The sequence below is a fragment of the Tamandua tetradactyla genome, chromosome 10 (genome assembly GCF_023851605.1).
Source record: "Tamandua tetradactyla isolate mTamTet1 chromosome 10, mTamTet1.pri, whole genome shotgun sequence".
Lineage (NCBI taxonomy): Eukaryota > Metazoa > Chordata > Mammalia > Pilosa > Myrmecophagidae > Tamandua > Tamandua tetradactyla.
This window is the reverse complement of record NC_135336.1, coordinates 75,006,040-75,017,141: the sequence shown is the minus strand read 5'-3', so window position 1 is coordinate 75,017,141 and position 11,102 is coordinate 75,006,040. Positions and strand designations below refer to the sequence as shown.

The 11,102-nt window shown below is 39.5% G+C and overlaps 1 pseudogene; it reads right to left on the bottom strand.

The window, feature by feature from the left end:
* Positions 1 to 4,233: 4,233 nt before the first annotated feature.
* Positions 4,234 to 11,102, bottom strand: part of LOC143647701 (ubiquitin-associated domain-containing protein 1-like) — a 146,191-nt pseudogene continuing 139,322 nt past the window's right edge.

Here is an 11,102-nt window from a genome sequence, read left to right as displayed (position 1 = left end):
AGAAGGCCGATGACATTCAACGTTTCTCAGCTGGAAGGCCATATGGTGAACATGGTGGCATCTGCTGTCTTTCTCATGGCTCTACCAAGAAGGGACTCTCTCCAAAATATTTCCTCTTTTAAAGGAGTCCAGTAAGCAACTCCACCTTCAGTGGGTGGAGACACACCTCCATGGAAATCATTTAATCAAAAGTTACCACCCCCAATTGGGTGGGTCACATCTTCATGGAAACAATCAAATGCTCCCACCCAGCAATATCGAATGAGGATCAAAGGTCATGGCTTTTCTGGGGTCCACCACAGATTCAGACTGGCACATTCCACCCTTTGGACCCCCCAAAAACACGCTCTTTCCAAATACAAAATACATTCATCCCACAACAATATCAGAAAACCTTTAACCTTTCAGTAGCAATACAAATGAAGTATGAAATTAGAGACAGTATAAAATCTCATCAAGTCAGTTACAGGCATGGTCTGTCCTAAGGCAAAATTCTCTCCATTTGCTCTGGACCTTTAAAAACTCATAACAAGTTCTTTGCTGCCAACATACAAAGGAAGAACATTCATAGGATACACATACACATTTCCATAGGAAGGAAGGAAGACAGTTTTGATACAGTATCAAAAAACCTGCAGGGCAAAGTCCATTAGATTTCAAAGTCTGAGAGTCATTTATCCTCACGGCTTTAGAAAATGGTAGTCCCACCCTTTCCAAGGGCCTACACAGAGGCCTGCTTCTCTCAGAATACAACCTTGGAGGACGTTGGGGAGACCACCTTTTTCACAGCTCCACCCTCTCCAAGCAGTGGGACCACAGCCAGGCTCTCTGTCATCTCCAGGGCACATGCTCAACCCCTCCATGTGCTGGTAGCAAGGCTCTCCCCAAATCTCAAGGAATGTGCTTCACCCTCTCCAAGGCCTGAGTTGGCATGACTCTTCCACCGCAATGAGGTGGAAGGCCCATCCTCTGCCTTTAGAACAAACTCACCCTCTTCACAGGCTTGGGCAGGTCTGCTCTCTTAGCCTGAGGCTTCTTGACTTTACACCCCAGCCTCCATGGCTTTGCCTCTGAAGTTATTTTTCCTCCAATGTGCCCCTTTTCTGAATCCCCCAGTCTAGATCGGCAGCAGATCTGTTTATACTGGCCCCACGGCATTCTTGTTGGCGTTCTATGCAGTAGCCTTGGATCATGCCCATTAGACATAAGGAATTTCCACAAATCCTTCCTGGATAACTCCATGTCTGATCCTGACTTTCCTTGAAATGGCTGACTGGTTTCACATTTAGTTAAATCCTCACACAGGGCACTATTCTCTGGGGTTTCCCTTCCTGGAAGCCCAGAATTTTCCAGGACATCAATTTCTGGTTTCTTTATACCTGAGAGTTCAATTTTCAGCTTATCTCTTTCCTGTCTCATTTCACTATAAGCTGCAAGGAGAAACCAGGCTGCACTTTTGACATTTAATTTGGACAGCTCTTCTGGTAAATACCCAAGTTCATGGCTTTTAAAATCTGCCTTCCAGTCAAAGCCACTAGTCAATTTTGCCAGATTATCTGCCATTTTAAAATGAGGATCACCTTCCTTCCAGTTTGCAAAAGCATGTGCCTCATTTCTGTCTAAGGCCTCAGCAGAGGTACATTTCTACCAACAGTCTCTTCAAAACATTCTAAGCCGTCTCTATCAAGCGTCTTACAACTCTTCCAGAATCTTCTCCTTATCCATTTAAAAAGGCATTCTAACATGTTTGGTATTTGCAAACTGCAGCAGCAGCACCCCACTCTCCAGTACCAAAATTTGTTCTAGTTTGCTAGCTGCCACCACAGATTCAGACTAGCACAGTCACTTTTCTGTAAATATCTGTTGGATACAAAAAATAGGAACTTATAAACTACTATCGCAGAAGTTATTTTAAGCAATAAGTTTAAAATTTGGGAGCAGACATTTGCCTCAAGCAGTGCCAGGTTGAGGCTCTGCAAGTGGGTTTTCCAGGCCAGGTTCCCTCCTATACAGGTCCTTCTCCCCTCACTACCCACAGCAGAACCTAAGGGTCTCCATGGCCTTTTTGTTACAGCCAGGATGGCACCAGCTGAAAAGAGAAGGAGTCCTCTTCACCCTGTCCCTCACCCCACCCCCCACATGCACCATAGACCTTCCTGAGAGAGGCTGGTAGGGCAGGGTGGGGGGACCCTGGAAGATCCTAGAGATCTGCAGCCCAACAGGCCCTGTTTCTGGGTCACCCATCCACTGCATGGTCATAATGCATTTTCAAGCATAGTCTTCAAATCCTAACAGCCTCTGAGGTTGCTCAGACCAGCTGCACAAGTGGTTACCAAGGATGGTTTGGAAGAGGGTGCTGTCAGGGGACAATGCCTTTGTCCAGCTCTTTGGGAAGCACATTCCTGCCCCACCCCCACCCCCCCAGGAGCCACTTGCAGGCTGGGTTCTGCTGGTTGTTGTTCACCTGGAGGGCACCTATTACCTCTTTGCCATAGTGCCCCAATTCCACGAGGAAATGAAGACCTGAAGGGAACCATGCCAGCTGATCAAAGGCCACACTCACCGAGACCCAGGCACACATCGAGGGCATTAGTCAGTGCATGTGGACGTAAGCCACCTTTCATCAGCCACGTTTTAGCAGAAGGGGTTTTATTATAACTCCACAGGATTAGCTATTCCAAAAGTATCTTTCCTTGAACTTTTTTCCAACAGTTACTGGTTTTCAGTGCTCTGAGCAGCAGCTACTGAAGGCAGGTAACAGGCACAGTGTTGCTTCGAGGAAAACAAGACCTTGGGGTCCTGGTGGGGTCTTCTAAGGATTTGCAGGCCCGTGGGCCAGAGCTCTGCTTCCCAAGCACATTCAACACATTGCTATGAGGTAGGTCAAGGCCTGGTGATTCAAGAATAAGTTATATTAGAGGAAGGTCACATAAGACAATCCAATTTAATGGAGACAAAAACGTCAATAGTAATTTGTGAGAGTAGTAAAGGAGGTTCTGTTCAATTTTGTTGTGAAAAAAAGTTTTAAGGATTTCATAAATTTTTCAAGGGCGTCTCTTAATTATCTGCAGGGCAGACAGAGTGTTCCCTTTTGAAGTTCCTTGAGTCATCTTTCTTTTCAATCTTGTTGTTGTTAACTGGTTTGTTTCTGCCAGATCTCAGCTCTTAATTGTGCCCTTACCAACCGCAGGAAACACTGCACCTTCTGCAGGGCATGCCCGTTCACCCTGCAGTCCATCTGGAGTGTTCCATCAGGTGTCTCAAAGAGAACCTGATGGAGAAAGACTTCATCTGTGGTTGGCAATAAGGAGGGATGCTTCTCTGGATTCAAGCTGGATAAGCTGTTAGCTTGTAAGTCAATATTTCCTGTTTATGGTACTGTTTGCTTTCTAGGTAACTCCCTAGCTCTATGCTCCATCATGAATGTTGGGAGGAAAATCCACCATTGGGTGGGGAATGGGGAATTGATGCTTATCTGGGACAGAGTTCTGTTTGGGTTGATCGGAAACTTTGGTTTGGATGATGGTATTGGTAGCACAACATCGTGAATATAATTACCATCACTGAATTGTATACTTGAAAGTGGCTAAAATGGGATTTTTTTTCTGTATGTGTGCTACCACAATAATTAAAAAGCAACCAAACAAATCTGTAGAACAGGACAACCCAAAGTGTAACCCTAATATATAAAAATGGATTATAGTTAATAGTGCAGTTACAATGACATTATTTCATCAGTTATGACAAATGTACCACACCAATTCAAGATGTTGGCAATAAGAAAAACCATGTGTGCCATGGAGGTTATATGGGAACTCTGTACTTAGTGCATGCTTTTTCTATAAACCTTCAACTGCTCTATAAAATGAATTAAAAAAATAAATTATAAAAGAAGGGCAAGGCCTACTTGGTTTCCTTTCTGCCCGGTTTACAGACTCCCTGATGTAGTGAGTGACATTCTAGGTTTCTGCAACAGGGCCCCCCACCCAATCCCACCAACAGCCTGTAACTCCCAGGCATGACTCTGGGACACTCATAATGAGCTTATTTTTAGAGTAACAAATGTGGCAGCTAATTATTTAGGAAAAAAGACACATGGGTTCAAGTGAGAGAACTTAAAAATGATCTTGGAAACTAAAGTGCACCTCACAACTTTCCTTTCTTCAAGAACAAGAGCTGACATAGCTTGTGATCAGCCATGATGGTCCTAAGGTCATCTACTCAGTGTGGCTCCTAGTGAGGAAAGGCCAGTTCTCCAGATAAAAGTCCAACAATAACTACCTGGGTATCCACAGGAAACTTCCTTTTCCTTCAAAGCTGCTTGAAGATTCCCAACAGCTCACCTCTGGCGTCATCATCTACTGTACTAGCTCTAGCGGCAGCCACTAGGGAGGCCTCTGTTGGCTTGGAAGAGGTGTGTCCATGCTGATTAAAGACTCCGTGGCCTAAGATACTGACATTTGGTTCAGTCAAAGGGTCTTTACAGCTCTGCATTGTGAGCTGGCACAGAGTGGTTTCATCCACTTGCTATTTCCCATCTTCATCCGACATAGCATTTGCCTTCTTAAATAATTCAACTACATCAGAGTTCAGTATTAACCATTTTTGTGCCACCTCAGTGAGAAGATATAAAGATTTTCTGAAGTTTTGTCTGGAAATCTCTCAAGTTAGGTTGCACCACCACCTGGTTCTCCTTGCATGACAGCAGGTTGCCAACCCCAGATGAAGTCTTTCTCCATCAGGTTCTCTTTGAGACACCTGATGGAACATTGCAGATGGACTCAGAATATAGCATCTCCACCTGGAGCTTTCTGTTCTTGTTTCTTCTGCTAAGAAATTAGCCATCTTAAAGTGGGTCTGGAGCATGCTTTTTTTTCTTTCTTTCTTTCTTTTTTTTTTACTAACAATGAAACATCTTTATCTTGAATGTGCTCTTCTAAGATGGCTTTGGATCTTTTGGCAGCTTCTCCAAAGCAGTCTGTATTAATTTATGATGTGTTATATGTTTAGGGTCTTCTAAGTTCCATGTGTACAGTACTTGAGGCAGCACTCCTTGAGATTTTCCACTGAGGTGTCCTCAGCCACCTCCTGTGGCCACCACCTCAGGGACCTTGGCTCACAACATTAGCATCTTCTTGAGTGATACTTTTCCTTGTATTTGAAGTTTTGGAATTAATCCATGTGTGTTTATATGCCCTGAGAGGATTCCCTTGGAGTCCATTCCCCAGACTGCCTAGCTATAGAGGTGCACATGTGGGATGTGTTCAAGAAAGTAGTATCCTATCAAGGACACGGGAAACCTTGATGGTCTGGGGTGAATTAAAGTGATGCAGATTTGGGGTAAGTGAGAGTATGGTCCTCAGAACTTTGGCTGGGTGTGGTGGAAGAGCTGGGAAAGCTCCTCAAGGGAGAAAAAGAAGAAGAGCAGACAAGGATCCATGGCCTCAGCTTTATTCAGCCTCTCAAGGGGGTTCTGGTGATCTCAATGGAGCTGCTTCTGGAAAGTTTTCACAAACATGGAACTAGTGGATCAAGATACTTAAGGAAAAGCTCTTTGGGCCTTTTCAATTGTGCCAGTTTTGGAGTGAGGAGCTGCATTAGTTTTCTATTGCTGCTGAAATAAACTACCAAAAATTTAGTGGCTTAAAGTAACACAAATGTATTTTCTTACAGTTTTGAAAGCTGGAAGTCCAAAATGTGTCTTTCAGGGCAAAAGTCAACATGTCACCTAATCCAGTTTAACAACCATTCTTGACTAAATCACATCAACAAGGGAGATGATCTCATTACAGTTCCAAGTATACAGTATTGAATAGGGATTAGTCTGCCTTTAAGAAATGGGATTTATATCAAAACATGGCTTTTTTAGGGGGCATATTTCCTCTCAAACTAGCACACATTTACAATTAAATTTTCATTTAATATATTGTAGCCTAATTCATTTTTATTTAAAAATAGTCATTGATAATTATTCACAAGAATATATTATGACTATGAAAACAGAAATGGTATTATTTTAATAGATACTTAGCCAACACTTCATGTTATAAAAGTAGAGTCATTTTTGAAATAGTTCAAGTTATAAGAAAAAAAGTGCATTAGTTTGTCATTGATTTTTCTCTTTTGGTGTTAAATTTGTTAGATAAAAAGAAAATCTAATGAAGGATGCTACTTAGGAAACAAAACTATAACTAAGGCCAGGGAAACTGCTGGAATGTCATACGGATGAGAATTAGAAGATTTTTATTTCCGTTACATAAAACTAAATATTTTGAAATTATTTGTTGCTTAAATTGAAGCTGTTTTAGCAATAGAGGTAATAAAGTATTTAAAAATGTTTTTAAAAAGCATATGGCAGCATAGTTTGGATTTTCCCACACTGCATCCCTTGAACATTGCAGCATTTCATGAGGAATAAGATGTACAGTCCAAAAGAAATTATTGTAGACAAAAGATTTGGCTTCAACTACCTTTGTCACTTTTTGTCTATTCATTCTTTTTTTATTGCAATTTTATTGAGATATAGTCACATACCATATTATCATCCAAAGTATACAATCAGTGGCTCACAGTATCATCATATATATATTGTCTTTATTGTCTTACTCATCTGCCCATACACTGGATAAAGAGAGTGTCAGTCATAAGGTTTTCACAATCACATAGTCATAATGTAAAAGTAATGATCATATATCATCTTCAGGAATCAAGGCTACCGGATTACAGTTCAGTAGTTTCAAGGCATTTTCCTCTAGTTACTCCAATACACTAAGAACTGATAAAGGATGTCTATTAAATAGATAAGAATAACCTCCAGAATGACCTCTTGACTCTATTTGAAATCTCTAAGCCACTGAAATTTTATATTGTCTCATTTCTCGTCTGCCTTTTGGTCAAGAAGTCTTACTTAATCTCACAATGCCAGGGCCAGGCTCATTCCTGGGAGTCATGTCCTATATTGCCAGGGAGATTTACACCCATGGGACTCATGTCCCATGTAGGGAGGGGAGAACAGTGAGTTCACCAGCTGAGTTGGCTTAAGAGAGAGAGAGGCCACATCTGAGCAACAAAAGAGGTTCTCTGTGGGGGTGACTTTTAGGCATAATTATAAGTAGGTTTAGCTTCTCCTCTGTAGGAATAAGTTTCAAAGGGGTGAACTCTAAGATCGGGGCTCAGCCTGTTGAGTTGGTTGTCCTCACTGCTTGAGAGAATATAAGGAATTTCCCAAATAGGGAAGTTGATATTTCCTTTCTTCTCAGTCCCCCAAGGGGACTTTGCAAATTTTTTTTTTATTCATTGTCCAAATTATTCTGGGATTTATTGGGGCATCACATTAAGCTGTACAATTAACAAGATCTCATACAGTATTTAAGATTCCATGTAATTATGGTGTTCAACTAAACTGACCATACAAATTAAATTAGGCAATGTGCTACACAAAATGTACATTTTGCACCAAATAAACATCTCTCCCTTTGGGGTCACACATAAGTCAAAGTTTTAAAATATGGACCATATCATCCTTTACCCTGCATTCGGATTTACCTTAATCCTATTCAGATCAGCTTCATTTATATTTGTAGTTGAAATTTGATCCCCTTTTCAACTCTTATATAGTTCCTATATACTGCTGACTTTCACAGTTTCAGAGCTCCAACTCTGAGTCTCAGGTATCACATAATTACCTGAAATTTCTGGGACTAACAAGGTTATATACAAAAAGCTCAGTATCTCAGAATGTAGAAATAACAGTTTCAAGTCCTGGATATATGTGCCAACTATAAGATCTTACAATCTAGGACCCTTTAAAATAGGCCCCAACCCGTAACCCACCCATGCTCTCAACTTCAATTCACTGAGTAGTTATATTATTGTTAGTCCATATGAGGGAGGCATATTTGTCTTTTCATTTCTGATATTTCATACAACATACAGTCCTTATGGCTTATTCACCCAGTTGCATGCCTCACAACTCCATTCTTTTTTGCAGTCGCTCAGTGGTCCATAGTATGTGTATATCACAGTTCTCCCTTCTTCCCTCAGTCATTGTATCCCTAGGCCACCTTCATCCGTTGTGAATCATGAGCACTGCCACCCTAAACTCCAGTGTGCAAATGTCGATTTGTGTCCCCACACTCAGTTCCTCCCTATCTCTGGCCTCCTGTGGAACCCAAATGCCCTCCAAGGGGCTGCACCTCTCAGTTTCCCTACAGACAGTGAATAGGTACATCTTTGTCTGCATTTTCTCTAGCACTTATTTCTCTCTGTTCATTTTTAAACAGTACAGTTTTATTCACAAATCATACAATCCAACCTAGGTAAATAGAAATGACTTCACCACCATAATCTGTATGAAGGCATTTCCTTTTCTTGCGCAAAGAATCCATACCCTCCCTCTTGTCCTCCACCTATTGACATTTACTTTTGGCATAATCCTTTTGTTACATTCAGTGGAAGTATATAGCAATGTTACTGTTGACTATAGACCCTAGTTTGCACTGATAGTACTTTTTTACTGCTAACCATCTATTTTCAACATCTTGCAATGTTGACATTCATTTTGTTCTCCCTCATATGAAAACATTTTTTATTTGTACATTTAATCACCATCATTGTCCACTCTAGGCACTCCTAAGTTATGCTGTTAGTCTTTATCCTCTATCTTTCTTTCTGGTATCATATATGCCCCCAGCTGTTCTTTTTCAATCATATTCATGTATAGCTTCATTCACTGTACTTATCTTATTGTGCTATAATCAGGTAATATTGTGCTATCCATTTCTGAATTTTTACAATCAGTCCTGTTGCACAATCTGTATTCTTTCAGCACCAAATGACCAATATCTACCCTATTTATATCTCCTGATAACCTGTGTTCTCAAATTCAACTCTCAAAATTCACTCATTAATGTTAGTTCATATTAGTGACACCATATAGTTTTTGTCCATTTCTTTCTGACTAGTTTCACTAAATATAATGTCCTCAAGGTTCATCCACATTATAACATGCTTCATGTGTTTATTCTGTCTTACAGCTGTGTAACATTCCATTGTTTGTATATACCACAGATTGTTAGATTGTTTAGCCACTCTTCCATTGATGGGCATTTGGTCTCTTTCCATCTCTTGGAAATCATAAATAATGCTGTTAAAAACATCAGTGTGCAAATATCTGTTTGTGTCTTTGCCTTCAGTTCCTCTGAATATATATCTAGTAATGGAGTTGTTGTATAATATGGCAATTTTATACTTAGCTTCCCGAGGAACTGCCAAACTGTCTTCTGTAGCAGTTGTACCATTTTACATTCCCACCAACAGTGGATAAGTGTATTTCCTTCTCCACATCCTCTCCGGCACTTGTTTTCTGTTATTTTTTTTGATAATGGTTAGTGGGTGTGAGATGGTATCTCATTGTGTTTTTGATTTGCATTTCCCTAATAGCCAGTGACGTTGAGCATGTTTTCATGTGCCTTTTAGCCATTTATATTTCTTCTTCTGAGAAGTGTCTGCTCATGTCTTTTGCCTATTTTTAAATTGGGTTGTTTGACTTTTTAATTGCTGAGATGAAGGATCTCTATATATTGTGGATATTAAACCCTTGTCTGAAATGTGGGTTCCAAATATTGTCTCACATTGTATAGGCTGCCTTTTAATTTCCTGACAGAGTTCTTTGATTCACAAAAAGGTTTAATTTCAAGGTGATCCCATTTATCTATTTCTTTTTCAATGTTTGTGCTTTGTGTATAAGGTCTAGGAAATAGGCTCCTATTACAAGATTTGTAAGATATTTCCCTACATTTTCTTCTAACAGTTTTATGGTCTTACCTCTAATGTTTAAGTCTTTGATCAATTTTGAGTTAATTTTTGTATAGGGTGTGAGATATGGATCCCTTTTCATTCTTTTGATTATGGACATCCACTTCTCCAAACATTATTTATTGAAGAGACTACTCTGTCCCAGATGGGTTGACTTGACCACCTTATCAAAGATCAATTGTTCATAGAGGAGAGGTGTATTTATGAACATTCAAGTGGATTCCTTTTGTCAGTATATCTATGTTTACACCAGTAACATGCTGTTTTGACCACTGTAGCTTCATAATGTGCTTTAAAGTCAGGTAGTGTGAGACCTCCCACTTCATTTTTCTTCCTCAATATTTTTTTCACTGTTCAGGGCACACTACCCTTCCAAATACATTTTGTTATTTTTCTATTTCTACAAAGTATGTTTTTGGGATTTTAATTCATATTGCATTGAAGCTATTAATGAATTTGGGTAGAATCGACATCTTAACTATACTTAGTCTTCTAATCCATGAACACATTATGCCTTTTCATTCATTTAGGTCTTCCATGATTTCTTTTAGCTATTTTTTCAATTTTTTCCATATAGATCTTTTGAATCCTTAGTTAAATTTATTCCTAAATATTTTTTATTCTTTTTAAATTAATTTTTTAAATTTAAAAAATATATTACAATGAACAAAAGCAAACATTCTTAACTTATGATCAGTCCGTTCTACATATATAATCAGTAATTCACATCATCACATAGTTGCATATTCAACATCATGATCATTTCTTAGAACATTTGCATCAATTCAGAAAAAAAATAAAAAGACAGCAGAAAAAAATTCATACATACCATATCCCTTACCCTTCCCTTTCATTGATCACCAGCATTTCAAACAAAATTTAATTTAACATTTGTTTTCCCTATTATTTATTTTTATTCCATATGTTCTACTCATCTGTTGACAAGGTAGATAAAAGTAGCATCAGACAAAAGGTTTTCACAATTGCATAGTCTCATTGTGAAAGCTATATCATTATACAATCATCATCAAGAAACATGACTACTGGAACACAGCTCTACATTTTCAGGCAGTTCCTTTCATTACATTTTGACTAACAAGGTGATATCTATTTAATGCATAAGAATAACCTCCAGGATAACCTCTTGACTCTGTTTGGAATCTCTCAGCCATTGACAGTTTATTTTGTTTCATTTCGCTCTTTCCCCTTTTGGTCAAGAAGGTTTTCTCAATCCCTTGATGCTGAGTCTCAGCTCATTCTAAGATTTGTGTCCCATGTTGCCAGGA